The sequence below is a fragment of the Mastigoproctus giganteus genome, chromosome 11 (genome assembly GCF_048544385.1).
Source record: "Mastigoproctus giganteus isolate SK-2022 chromosome 11, ASM4854438v1, whole genome shotgun sequence".
In the NCBI taxonomy this organism is placed as follows: domain Eukaryota; kingdom Metazoa; phylum Arthropoda; class Arachnida; order Uropygi; family Thelyphonidae; genus Mastigoproctus; species Mastigoproctus giganteus.
This window is the reverse complement of record NC_143585.1, coordinates 86,119,990-86,133,942: the sequence shown is the minus strand read 5'-3', so window position 1 is coordinate 86,133,942 and position 13,953 is coordinate 86,119,990. Positions and strand designations below refer to the sequence as shown.

At 36.8% G+C, this 13,953-nt stretch overlaps 1 protein-coding gene across 3 annotated transcripts in view; it reads right to left on the bottom strand.

The window, feature by feature from the left end:
- The window catches only part of Sfxn1-3 (Sideroflexin-1-3), a 144,239-nt gene extending 131,310 nt beyond the window's left edge, over positions 1-12,929 (bottom strand). Inside the window, exon 1 of one of the 3 annotated variants that reach the window (XM_090384247.1) lies at positions 12,841-12,929. The gene's annotated coding sequence lies outside the window, so the exon portion shown is untranslated. Of the gene's footprint in view, positions 1-12,299; positions 12,351-12,778; positions 12,817-12,840 lie in introns of those variants that run through there. The other 2 variants (XM_090384246.1, XM_090384245.1) reach the window with 2 other exon arrangements.
- Positions 12,930-13,953: the final 1,024 nt, after the last annotated feature.

The following is a 13,953-nucleotide window of genomic DNA, read 5'->3' as shown; positions in this document are numbered from 1 at the left end:
CAAAAATTTCAACTTCCGAGTTCATGGAACGAATTACCAAAAAACAATGTGTTACTGGGTTCACATTACGATATTTTCACGATACAATGGTGTCTCTGGAACGGATTAATATTGTAACGCTAGGTACAGTAGTGATTCTTCATACATTAAGAATCTGCAGATAAAGGAACAACTAGGTGGCAGTGATCACAGTGTGCTGAGGTGGGATTTACTCAAAGAGGTAACTACCATCGGGGGTAAAGGGAAGGGTTTTTGCTTTCATAAAGGTGACTACGATGGTCTGAGACAGTATTTAAATTCTATACAGTGGGATCAACTGATGATGTTACCAACAGCAAATTCAAAATGGGAATTTTTTTTTTTTTTTTTTTTTTAGTTGTTGGCGCATCAGCTTCTGTGGCCATATTGCACCTCCCAAGGTTTTTGCATTTTGTACTCTGATCCAAGCCCGAGGCAGAATTCGAACCCGCGACCTTTGGGTTGCCAGGCAGGCACTTTATCCACCCAGCTAGCCCAGTCGGCCTCATTCAAAGAACTTATCTTGGAAGCTACTAGGCTTTACATACCAACTAAGAAATACTGTTCAAGGTTTAGGCCTAAATGGATGTCGGATGAACTAATGAGACATATGGCAGAGAAGAAAAATGCATGGGATACATATAAATTAATGGGTGACATGGAAGCCTATGACAGATATAAGCTGGTCTATAACCAAGTCACAAAGGAGATTAGGCAGGCAAAGGCAGATTATGAGAAATCCTTGGCAAAGGATGCAAAGAAAAACAGAAAAGAGTTCTTTACCTATGTAAACTCTAGAAGGAAAGGGATGAACCAGATTGGTCCACTGGATATTGATGGTTCAACAGTTGAGGATCCTGCTCAGGTGGCTAACAAACTAAATGAGTATATTGCATCTACATTCACACATGAGGAGTTATTCAGGAAGGGGAATGCCAGAGTTGAAGTAAACTCTGGCAGTGATCTAGATAATCTTGCAATAACTGAGAGGAAAGTGGAGGAGAAATTGTTGAGAATAAACATAAAAAAAAAAAGGCACCCAGGGTGGATGGGATCTATCCAGTTATATTATATTAAAGGAGGCAGCACAAAGGAAGTAAGCGAACCCTTAGCCATAATTATGAGCTTCTTTGGACTCAGGGGAGGTACCCATAGACTGGAGATGTGCAAATGTGACCCCAATTCACAAATGAGAATCAAAGTCTGACACAAGTAATTATAGACCTGTGAGTTTAACTTCTGTTCCAGGAAAATTAATGGAGGCACTGGTTAAAGAAGCACTGCAGGATCATCTAGACAAGACTTCAGTTATAGATCGGTTGTTGTTGTTATTTGGTTTTTAGGAGCATTATCAACTAAGGCCATATTTATCCGGGAATATGCAGTGGTCATTCCCTGACCTTTCCGCATCCTCCATATTTGGTGGTGACGGGCTCGAACCCCGGTCTAATCAAGAAGCGTGTGCTACGCACTGCTGCTCCTTCCCACCTGGCTACAGAGGCGCCCATTCAGTGTTGGGTCCATTGTTGTTTTCTGTATTTATAAATGATATTGATGATGATATATCAAGCCTAATGTCCAAGTTTTCAGGCGATACAAAGGTTGGCAGGGTTGTTAAGGACACTACTGACGCTATGCTGCTGCAACAGGATCTGCAAAGGTTGAGCAGATGGGCTGAGAGGTGGCAAATGAAGTTTAATATTGACAAATGTAAATACTACACATGGGAAACAGTAACCCGAGAGCAACGTATCAACTCTGTGGTACTACACTGACAGTGGTAGAGAATAAAAATGACCTGGGGGTAATTGTGCAGGCAGATATGAAGTTCTCTGAGCAGTGCAGATGGTCTGCAAGAGTAGCTCATGGTGTCTTGTCAATGATATATAGGAATTTTTCTAGCAGGGATAAAGAGGTGATTATTCCCTTGTATAAGGCAATGTTCAGGACACACCTTGAGTACTGTATACAGGTCTGGAGGCCTCATTTCAAGAAGGATGTAGAGCTGCTGAAACGAGTACAGAGAAGGGCAACAATATTAGTGAATGGAACAAAGGGTTTGCAAAACTTAAGCCTTACGAAGAAATGCTTAAGTTTTGAAAATGACAGTGTCTGGCAACTAGGCACCGGCGAGGTGATCTGATAGAGGTGTATAAAGCCTTGAATAGTTTGGGCATGTTCAATGCCAATGGGATTCTTCCTCTTGCTCAGAATAATCACCTGTGAGGGCATAAATTCAAATTGAGGAACGACAGATGTAGGATAGATGTGCTGAAATTTGCCTTTAGCCAGCGGGTAGTTGGTTGGTGGAACAGACTTCCATCCCTTGTTGTGGAAGTTGATAGCCTAAATAAATTTAAGGCTCAGCTGGACAGGTATTTTGAACGAACGGAGGGGTGAAATGGGAGTGTTTTTTTTTTTTTTTTTTTTTGGCTGATGCTGCATAAGCTTGCTTTCTTGCATCATGTGCCTCTACTAATGCTAATACACTGTATTGTATAGCTATGCCCGTGGTTTGAAATACAGTATTTGTGAATGTTTAACATTAATTTTTGTAATTAATGTTCATATATTCGATTTTGTTAATACTTGATACGTTGAAAAAAAAAAAAAAAAAACTCGTAAATCCGGGAACTCGTAAAGCGAGAACTGCCTGTATACATAATACAGGATAGAGCCATATGGTTTAGTTGCTGATGCACCTAAAACTCAATAAATGATTTAGGTGATTAATAGTAATTAAAAATTAAGTTTAAATTTAGTTTAAATTTTTCAAATTTTTAACCAACCACTAAATAACATACAAAACAAATAACATGAATTGTTGTTATGCAACATAAGGTCATAAAACACGCAGTATTTGTTTTGATTTACTCAGGGTCTAAGTGGTTGGATAGTGGTGAATCCACCATTATCCAATCATCACTTTTTACTTTAATGAAGAGATGTGTCTGTGGTAAGTACTTTACCAGGGAGAAAGATTTCATCAGGGCTCTTACTAAATGATGCAACTTCCACTAAACCCTTCTACTTATGGAGTAGAATGGTACAGTACATTAAGTTGATCTTATCCTTAGATTAAGTTGATTTTATGGGTAGCTATGAGGGAAAATTCTAGAACATGACTATTCAATAAGAATTTCCTATTTCAAATTAAAACTTTTTTGGAAAGTATAGATTCAGCAATTAAAAATAGAAGCTGAATATCTAGCATAAATAAAAACAAAAGTCAGAAGAACATCATTACCACCAGTTACACTGGTCTGCCTACTACACAGGAAGATCCATAAACAACCTGAATGGAAGACTTACACACAAGAAAATTCAATCAAGAAGCAAGCATAGACTAAAATAAAAGTCCTTGTTAGAGTAAACAATATATTTTACAATAAGGTACACTGTAAATCTGTGCTGTGTACCATCCAAAATCATTTTCCTGGATGAAAAAAAAAAATTGTTAGCCTCAAAGTTGAAAATGAAGTTCCGTGGTTCATTTCCATCACATTAATTTCTTATTTTATCTCCTATATCTCCAGGAGTTGTTGAAATTTCTAGGTTTTCTCTGCCTCTTCAATTGCACAAAGTCCCTATGTTTCAAGTATGATTATAGAATTAAGTAACCAAACAAAATGAAACTCTAAGAATTGAAAAATGTTTTCTAATAAAATCATCTGCAGGAGCACTGATTTGGTGCTGATCATTAATCACTCTCCCAATCTTCATAACACACTCTGAAAATTTTGACATCATGCCCTCCATCCCTTTACTGATGTTATCAATGATGTTATTCAAAAACATTTATAGTAGAACCTCACTAATTCAGATTTGGGTGGGTGGGAGGGTAGTCAAAATTATATAATTTCATACGCATATTTTTAAAGTCATAGTTCAAAAAATAAGCAAATTTATTCACAATTCAGCAACATATATTAAGTTAGATGGCCATATGAAAAGAATAAGAAAATTTTATGAAAATCTTTATAATAAAAACAAAATGGAATACGAACAGAAGAATGATTTTTTTAAACAATAAAACTTTGTGTTAAATGTTAATAACTATAAATTTAATCAGACATACACAGCCTTTTCCTTCCCAATCACTGAAAAATCAGAATTTTCCTAATTCTGATTTTTCAGAATTAGAAAATTTAATAAGTGTGCTTAGGTAGCTTCTACTTTCATGTAATCCAACTTATCCCTTTTCTTCACTTCATCTAGATTTTCACCCCCTCGAAACTATTTCATTGGAATCTTCTAGTCATTCTTACATCACTCAAATTGATAACCATTTTTCCATTCTTGTACAAGAATTTTTGTTCATCTGTATAAATAAGAACATCACTGTTTAATTGCTTTTTTCAAGCAATTAAACAGTGATGTTCTTGTGTAATCTACTTTCCTTCATTCCAACTTGCAGCCCACTTGAAAATTGTACTTTCACATTTAAATTTTAATATTGGCTGCACTCTTTTCTTCCCTTGTCAAAATCATTGGGGGAAAAAAAAAAAAAACATGTTTTCATTAGTAAAAACATTTACAGCAGAGTATGGCTGCCTCAGAGTGGAAGCAGAGGGTGCTAAGAATCTCTGGGTACAACCAGGCTGCCATGCATGAAAATTGAACTTGGCCTGTTACAACGTAAGATCACTCATCGGTGAAGACAGGATATTAGAGCTGAAAAAGGAATTAGAAAGTGCGAATTGGAATATCATCGGTTTGGCTGAAACAAGGAGAAATTAATCACATAAGTTTACCAAGTGGAAATCTGCTGTATGCCAATGGAAACAGTGAAAGGGGCGAAGGTTGGCTTTCTGGTCCATAAAGATATAAAAAACAACATTTTGGAATTCAAAAGTACATCACCAAGGGTGTCAAGACTAATACTCAGGATTTCTAAGAGATACAAGCTAAAGGTTATAATGATTTATGCCATGATAATGAAGAGGTTGAAGAAATGTACACCGAAATTGAGTCTTCTAGATGAGCAGAAAACCCACTACACTATCATTATGGGGGACTTCAATACTAAGGTTGGAAAAAGACAAACAATGCAGAAAGGGGAACTATAGGAAATTTTGGAATTGGTGAAAGAAATGAAAGAGGTGAAAGACTTGTGGAATTCGCAGAATCTCAAGGATTGTCAGTAATGAACACTTTTTTCAAGAAAAGGGTGAACGGGAAGCGGACATGGAAAAGTCCAAACGGATTAACAACTAATGAAATCGACTTCATCCTCGCTAACAGAAGATATATTGTGAATGATGTTACCGTCCTCAACAAGGTAAATGTTGGAAGTGATCACAGAATGGTAAGATGCACACTTGATATAGATGTAAGAAAAGAAAGGAAAAAATTGACTCGAGTAAATAATATGAAGGTCTTTGAGATAACAGAAGAGGAGAAGCAGTATGTACTGGAACTTAAGAACATGTTTGAGCTTCAGCAGGCTGTTCAGGACCAAGATATCGACGAGGAATATTACAACTTTCTGAAAGTGATAAAGCCCAAGAAATCTATAGGTAAAAAGAAATCCAAATAAGAAAAAATTAGTCAAGAAACACTTGTCATGAACCGAAGGGGACAAATGAAGAGAAAGATAAATACTGACAAGGAGAAAACTGGGTATACTGAGTTATGCAAAGCCATTAGAAAGAGACTCAGAGAGGATATAAGATTTAACACAAGAAAAGTAGAACAAGCATTAAGGGGAAACAAAGGACTTAAATCAGCAGCCATGAGCAGTAACACAGAAAGACAAATGATACTGAAACTGAAAAACAGCGATGGTGTACTTATAAATAGCAGAGAAGGCATAATTCAAATAGCAGAAGACTACTATAGAGAATTATACAAGGAGTGAGGGAATGATGCCAGCAGTGGGGAAGATGGATCGCAAATTAGTGACACATACGACATACTCGATATTCTTCCTGATGAGGTAGAACATGCATTGAAGAAAATGAAGAATCAGAAAGCCCCGGGGAAGATGAAGTTACTGCAGAGTTGTTAAAATTGGGAAGAAGAGACATGACAAAAAACTGGCAAGACTCTTCACAAAATGCATTAGAAAAGGTGTGATGCCTAAGGAGTGGAATTATGCAATCATAGTTTTGCTGCATAAGAAAGGAAATAAATCAGAAATTGGAAATTATAGACCAATTAGCTTGTTATCCCACATCTACAAGTTATTCACAAGGATCATTACTAACAGATTAGAAAGAATACTTGATGAGAATCAACCGAAAGAGCAAGCTGGCTTTAGGACAGGATTCTCAACTATGGATCACCTTCGTGTAATATCAATGCTAATGGAGAAAACAAATGAATATAAAACACCTTTATGCCTGGCATTTGTGGATTATGAAAAGGCATTTGACTCCATACAGCATAAGGCAATGTTTTGGGCACTGGAAAGACAAGGCATAGATACCCCATATATTATGATTTTGAAGAAAATATATGAGAATGCTACCTCCTTTATTAGACTAGACAAAAACAGTAGCAAATTTAAAATCGAGAAAGGAGTTCGACAAGGAGACACAATATCTCCAAAGCTTTTTACTGCTGCCCTAAAGGAAGCTTTCAGAAGATTAGACTGGTCGCAGAAAGGCATCAATGTGAAGAGTACCCAAACCAATGTGGAGAGTACCTAAACCATTTACGATTTGCAGATGACATTGTGGTCATAAGCCACGATCCCAAAGAATTAGAGGAAAATCTTAATCAGTTATGCACAGTTAGTAAGGATTTTGGACTAAAGATGAATATGGCTAAAACAAAAGTAATAATGAACAAGTATGCCACAGAAAGAGACAATGATTGAAGGAGCAGTAATTGAAAAGGTGGAGTCATATACTTATCTGGGACAAGTTATTAGCTGTAATAATGATAAATGTCTGGAAGTCAAGAGAAGAATAAATTTTGGATGGATAACATTCAGAAAATATAGTCACATACTGAGGAGCAATATCCCAGTTTGTCTGAAACGTAAATAATGAACCAATATATACTCCCCACCATGACTTATGGAAGTGAAACAAACTTGGGCACTCGCCAAAAGAATGGAAGAGAAGCTGAGAACTACACAGCGACGAATTATATTGGGAATGAGACTGTTAGATAAGAAGAGAAACACAAGTAAAGGACATTCTTATCAAAACTAAAGAACTAAAATGGTCTTGGGCAGGACACATAGCTCAAAGACATGATGACAGATGGACTAAGAAAATAACAGAATGGTACCCAGAGGAGCTAGAAGAAAACCTGGAAGACAACAGCAGAGATGGATAGATGAAATTCATGAGTTTGTGGGTAGTAAATGGATGGCTATTGTACAAAACAAAAGGAAGTGGAAAGTTGCTGGAGAGGCCTTCATCCTGCAGTGGATTGAAAATGGTTGATGATGATGGCTGCCTAATCCATAGTAGAAAGCCTATGGTATTGGATGGTAAGAAAATATGCTAGATATCGCCATTGCTGCTGATAAAATTTCATCAGTAAGATGTGCAAGCATTATCTAATAATAAACATGTCTTAATTATATAATGATGTTTGATGCTATGAAATTAATTAATCTTTACAGGATTGCTATTTTTGTTTCCCAAAAATTTGTTCAAGCGGCTGACTCTTGGTATGCTAAAGTAATTTTTTTTCTTCAATTCTACTATTAACCTGTCATGTTTAACTAAGACTAACCAAGGATATATTTTGCCTCTCAATCTTTATTATTATTCATGTCATTGTATGTTGTTCAAAGCATAAATAGTTATATTATTGATTATTGTACATTCGTGTTAATTCTTATTTTATATTTCTACATACAAGTGAATTGCTAAAGCACTGTAATATGTGTATTATTTCAAATAAATAAATAAATTAATTAATTAATATCCTGTCCAATATTAATATTTCTTTTGAATGACATTACATCTTTTGCAAATTGATCATGAAATCAATCTGTTCATTAAATTCTTATTTATGGAAAGTCTCCATTTTGCATAAATAAAATACCAGCATTTTTTAAGAAGGCAATTGGAAGCAGAGGGTCCAAATTACTGAGATTTACTATATTACCAAACTAAAACATAAGACAGTACTTTAAAACCTTACCCAGATCATATCAGGTTAGATAAACTTGTTTCTTTACACAGTACAGAATTTAAATTGTACATTTTTCTTTTATTAAAAAAGTAAATTTCATGCTGCATAAAATGTGACATGTATCTGCACTAGTAAAATTTCTGAAAACTGGTCCCACATAACACAAATGGGCACTAGCAAAACAAACATTCTGCCAGGTCTTCCACCAACAGAGAGGGAACTCGGGTATCATATGGATTTTTAACCCTCCACTGCTTGTATTCTAAATGAAACAAATATACTCTTGTGCATCTGTGAGATACCTTTTTTTTATTATAAAAAATAAATTTTTATCTTTTTTACTGAATTGAAAATGGTGTTCTATTAATTATGATTTTCTCATCTCAATTACAAAATATCAAACAATAAATGAGAGCAATTAATAATAATAAATACAACCGGTCACAAGGATAATACATCAAAAGCTAGCAAAGAAAGTATACCACATTAAAAGTACAAACTTCAGGCCATACCAGAGACCACTAACCACAAGCTGTACTGGGGACTGCACCATAAGAACAGACAAGATGATTCCATGCACCAGATGGGACATAACCCTCATCGACAAGAAGGAAATGGCTACCTATATGATCAACATAGCAGTGCCCAACACCAGTAACTGCCAAAAAACCTATGAGGAAAAGATCAGGAAATACACAGAACTTAGACAGGAAGTTAAAGAGATGTAGCACATGGAACAAGTAACAACCATCCTGATCACTGTGTCAACCACCAGCATGGTGCTACAGAGCCTGCATATGAACCTAGCAGCAATAGGCCTCCCAGAGAACACCTACAAAGAACTCCTAAGAACCACAATATTAAATACCTGTAGGACAGTTAGAGTTCCTCGCCCAATAATAATAGCTGGACATAACAATCTCCACATGCATCTGGTACCATTACCCATCGCAGGATGGAATAAAACCCATAAGGAGAAGAAAGAAGAGAATAATAAAGAATGTTTTTATTGTCTTTCTTAGAATTTTCATAGCCACTCATCCTCCAAATTGAAACACCTATTAATGTGGCATCTGGTATCCCCAGAGGCTCACATCTGGTGAGTATGGGCTTGGCACACCCAGAGTTCCCAGCTGGATATCATCATTCTTCTCTTTCTTGGTGAGTCCCATCTACTTCTCTCTCTCTATTGGGGTAATTCAGAATTTTTTTTTGGCTGGTGCAACATAAGCCTCAGGCTTCCTTGCACCATATGGCTAATGATAATAATAATAACATGAAGATGCATATTTTTGTCAATTGTTCGTGTTAGTTCTGCAAAGCCAGCAAAACCAAAGCTCTATTAACAAGATTAGACAGTTCCTGCTAGAACTGCACTGTGACATACATGAGTTTGGAAGATGCATACAAGAAACATTGACACCGTTTCTGGCATTCAACAATAACCAAAAAATTGATTTCTTGTAACGCAGAGTATATTAAAATGAAAACAGAAGGTACTTATTAATCATTTAGAGATTAATAAGTTGATTAATAATCAACTGGGGTGGGAAGGTACACAGCAGGACATGATTTCATTTTAAAATTTGAAAAAAAAAAAAATAATAATTTTAAGTGATGTCTATCAGTCACCACATAAGCAGTGGAAAGTTAAAGAGCATGCTGGTGCTGTTAATGAGAGGGAACCCAGAATCTGTAATTATTCTACTGAAAATGAGTAAGGCATCTTCCTTATTTGACACTATACAATACAAAAAACATGCACCCTGCATATGGGTATGCTTTGCCAACTCCTCTGCATGTGCCTAACAACACTGCACTGCAACTGTTTTTTTTTTTTTTTTCCCTATAATTTAGATTGATTTAATACATTCTATACGTTAAATAACCAAATATTTGAGGTCTCTCCAACTTTAGTTGTATAATATAAAATTAATTAGAATGCAAAATTACAGATTATTGCAGTATATAAGCACTACAAATATCTGAAAGCACAAACAACAAATTAGAAAAATCACAACTGAAGAGTTCCTCGAAGCTACCATCATATGATGAAAGAAGCAAGAGTTCAGTTCTACAGTCCTGTTGTCTTTTGCTGTGAGATGCCTGAAGATCAATGGAGGAAGCTCACACTTTGCAGCCAGTTGTTGTTGTTATTTGGTTTTTAGGAGCATTAGCAACTAAGGCCATATTGCTCTGAGGATATGTGGTGGTCATTCCCTGACCTTTCCGCATCCTCCGTATTTGGTGGTCGCAGGCTCGAACCCCGGTCTAATCAAGAAGTGTGTGCTACGCACTGCCGCTCCTGCCCACCTGGCTATGGAGGCGCCCTTTGCAGCCAGCCTCAACTGTCTGAGTGTGTTTGTGTAGGGAGAGAGATGCTAGGAGTTCATTCCAGCCACTCCTAGTTGGCTGCATGACAAGTGTCTGCTGCTATTATTATTATTAATAGAGAAAGCTGTTTTTTCCATATTGAGCTTGTGAAAGGGTCAGTAGCTGAATGGCGATTTATTCTATGATGGAAGAGAGTAAGCCATACAGAGAAAATGGTAACCCTGCCAATGTTCACATTAATAGTATTGTCATCATGTTTTTGAATATGGAAAACTACAAAAAGCTGTCTCAGGGAAGAAAAAAACCACCATACAGTAAAGCAGGCCTTATTAATAATAGCAATGGACACATCACTCAGCCAACTAGGAACGGTTGGAGTGATTTCTCAGGACATCCCCCCCCCTCTAACCTACCCAGATGATTGGCAAGGCTGTCTACACCCAGTGCTGTCACTAAGCTATTTGCTGCCTCTAGAAAAGGAATGAAAATACTGTCCACTATTTTTAAAAGTAAAGAGTAAGTTTGTATTGAATCATCACACAAAATATTCTGGAAGTGGGACCATTTGGTAAAGATCCCACAATGCTTTCGTGACTGACATTTGCTGTTCACAAAACTACTAGTACTTAATTTTCATTGTGTTTTTATTCTACTTGAGATTACTTTTCTCATATTTTGTCTATACAATTATTTTGATACCATTCACAATGCCTACACTGATGAGACTCCAATCAGGGTCAAAAACCAGGTCTGGGTAATGACATACACTTTAAATAAAAGCAACATACTTCTCCATTGGAGTAGTACTTTTTATTTAGAGTTTTTCAATACCAAGGCATCTCATGGCAAAATCCCACCACAACTGAAGCACTAAGTAGCAAACCCAGTTTGCTCATAGATACATACAGAAAAAAGGCTCTGCCCAACATGTACGACATAACTTTCACAGCTTGAGGCTTTTGCCCTAGACTCAACCTTGTCTGCTCCATTTCACATATTGCAAATATATCTTGTTACTGGGTTATGCAGGTCTTCCCAATGCCTATCTGCCTGCCAGTGAGACTCCATGCAGAGTAAAAACCTGAATCTATACAGTAGAATATACTTTAATAAAAAGCAACATACTTCACCCCTTGAGCATGGCCTTTTAATTAGGGTAGGTACTGTAATACTAAGGCAACTCGTGGCGAAGTGCCTCCACAATACGCGATCGATGCACTAAGTAGCAGCCAGGTGGGAAGGAGCAGCAGTGGGTAGCACACGCTTCTTGTTTATACCGGAGTTCGAGCCCGTCACCACCAAATACGGAGGATGCGGAAAGGTCAAGGGAATGACCACCGCATATTCCCGGAGCAATATGGCCTTAGTTGCTAATGCTCCTAAAAACCGAAACAACAACAACTAAGTAGCAAACCCAGTTTGCTGATAGCTATGTTTATGTAAAAAAAAGCTACAACCAACAATGAGACATTTCTAGTCCCCTACTGACTACCCGTAGGCAATGCTTACGTTGCATATCCGGTCACAATGGCCTGGCTGCACTACCGCAAATAAAACCCAGATTTATACCGTGATAAAATTAATTAGATAGAAAAGTAAAAATAGTGTGAAGTGGGGGTTAAATTAAAGTAAAGCCGATAAACCAACTGTTAAATTTTGAAAAGCGGGGATTTGATTCTATTTCCTGGGAATGTCGAAATCTGTCATATTTAGGAAGGTGAAACAGATATAAACATATGTCATCGTCAGTATATATGAACACCGCATAAATTCCATTAAAACCTGTTCGTTTCGCGTTTCTCACTTTATTTTATGACTGCTTATAAGCTAGTAATGAAATCATTTACCGACACGCCGCGTAACACGTCAAAGCCGCTGCATTTTCAGATAGAAATAATAATGCACGAAGAAATATTTATTATAAAAGAATTATTATAAAAGAATTATTTTCATCCAGGAGCAAACCAGGTAGGCAGCCTGGGAACAAAGAAAACAAAATTACTCTGATTCTTGACCCCTGCCCTGTATATAATGGAGTGAAAAAAATATTATATGCTCCTGAGCATCACAAGTACTGTATATGTAATCTGCCGATGAACTTTCCACCGGAAAGTTCAGCGGCATGTGACCACATGCTCTACAAATAACGTAAAGCACAGTTGATAAGAAACCGCAAGCATTTAATAAAAATGTAAACAATAAGTAATAATCAAATGGCGAGATGTAACGGTAAGTAAGTCTCCAGGAACGAAAAAAAAAATGTAATGCAACTCCTATTAAGCACAAACTAAAACTACAAAATTAGATAGAAACACAGATAACCTACAAAAGCAGACGATATCTCCCTTTTTTATAATATTAAAATATAGCCTACTCTCTAAACGTTACCAGAAAGCGCCCTCTTCAACAATGAGGTTATATGTATGTGATGATTCCTCTCTAGTCTGTGGCGTATGAACACATCTCTGCAATGTTATATTCACAGAGTAGTAACATATCTTACTTCTCTGTGGTTGTGTTTACCTTACAACAGGGGTACTCAAACTAGGGGGTGCGAGAGAGGTGGATCGCAAAATATTTCAAAATTTTACATTAAGTTCTATATGTGATTCTCTTTTAGTTTATTTCCAATACAACGGTATCATGCTATAAAGTTGCATGCATCTATCATAGCATAATTTGATATATAAATTAAAATTAAATTATTAAAAATGAGTAGTATACTGTATTTCTTGTCAAGCGCTAACCAAAATGAAATCATTGGTATTATTTATGGAGTAATCCGGGGGTTGCACAAATTCATTACTATTTTACAAGGTCGTAGTATCGCAAAGTTTCAGTATCCTTGCCTTACAGCATAGCGTGAAAGGGACAAGTTCGTGTGAACTAGTTCCTTTCGAATGAACCTGAAGCAGGAGCGAACGCGTTCCAGAAACGGACTGGGTCAAAAATGCTTAGCAGGGAAAACAATTAGAATGTACCGGAGTCAGAGTGTAATATTGAAAATCACACTGACCTCCTGCCCACCGGAGGTCGGTGTGATTTTGATTCTGACATCAAATATTGATGTCAGAATCTTGTAATATTGATTCTGACACCGACCTCCGGTGGGCCGGAGGTCTGTGTCAGAGGTGAACTGGCCATAAGACTTACCGGGATTTCCCCGGTAAGTCTTATGGCCAGTCCGCCTCTGACGCGTTCACATCTTTACAAATAAATTAAGTTCCTTTCCCTCACGAATGTAAACGTTTATGTAATATTATTTTTAGGCCACCCGAATAATCTGCCGTGCTGTATCTCTTATGTCTGTTAGTTGCGTATGTTCTATAGTCGATTTGTCATTTTAGGATAGAATCTTTAATTGCAGCAATGATAGACATACAATTAGTCCCGTCACGGCATGGTGGTGCCAGGGGTTAACAAAACATATTTACAAAAGAGATACACATGAGAAAAAAAGATAAATCAGATTATTAACAAAGCACAGTTTTACATTTTCAG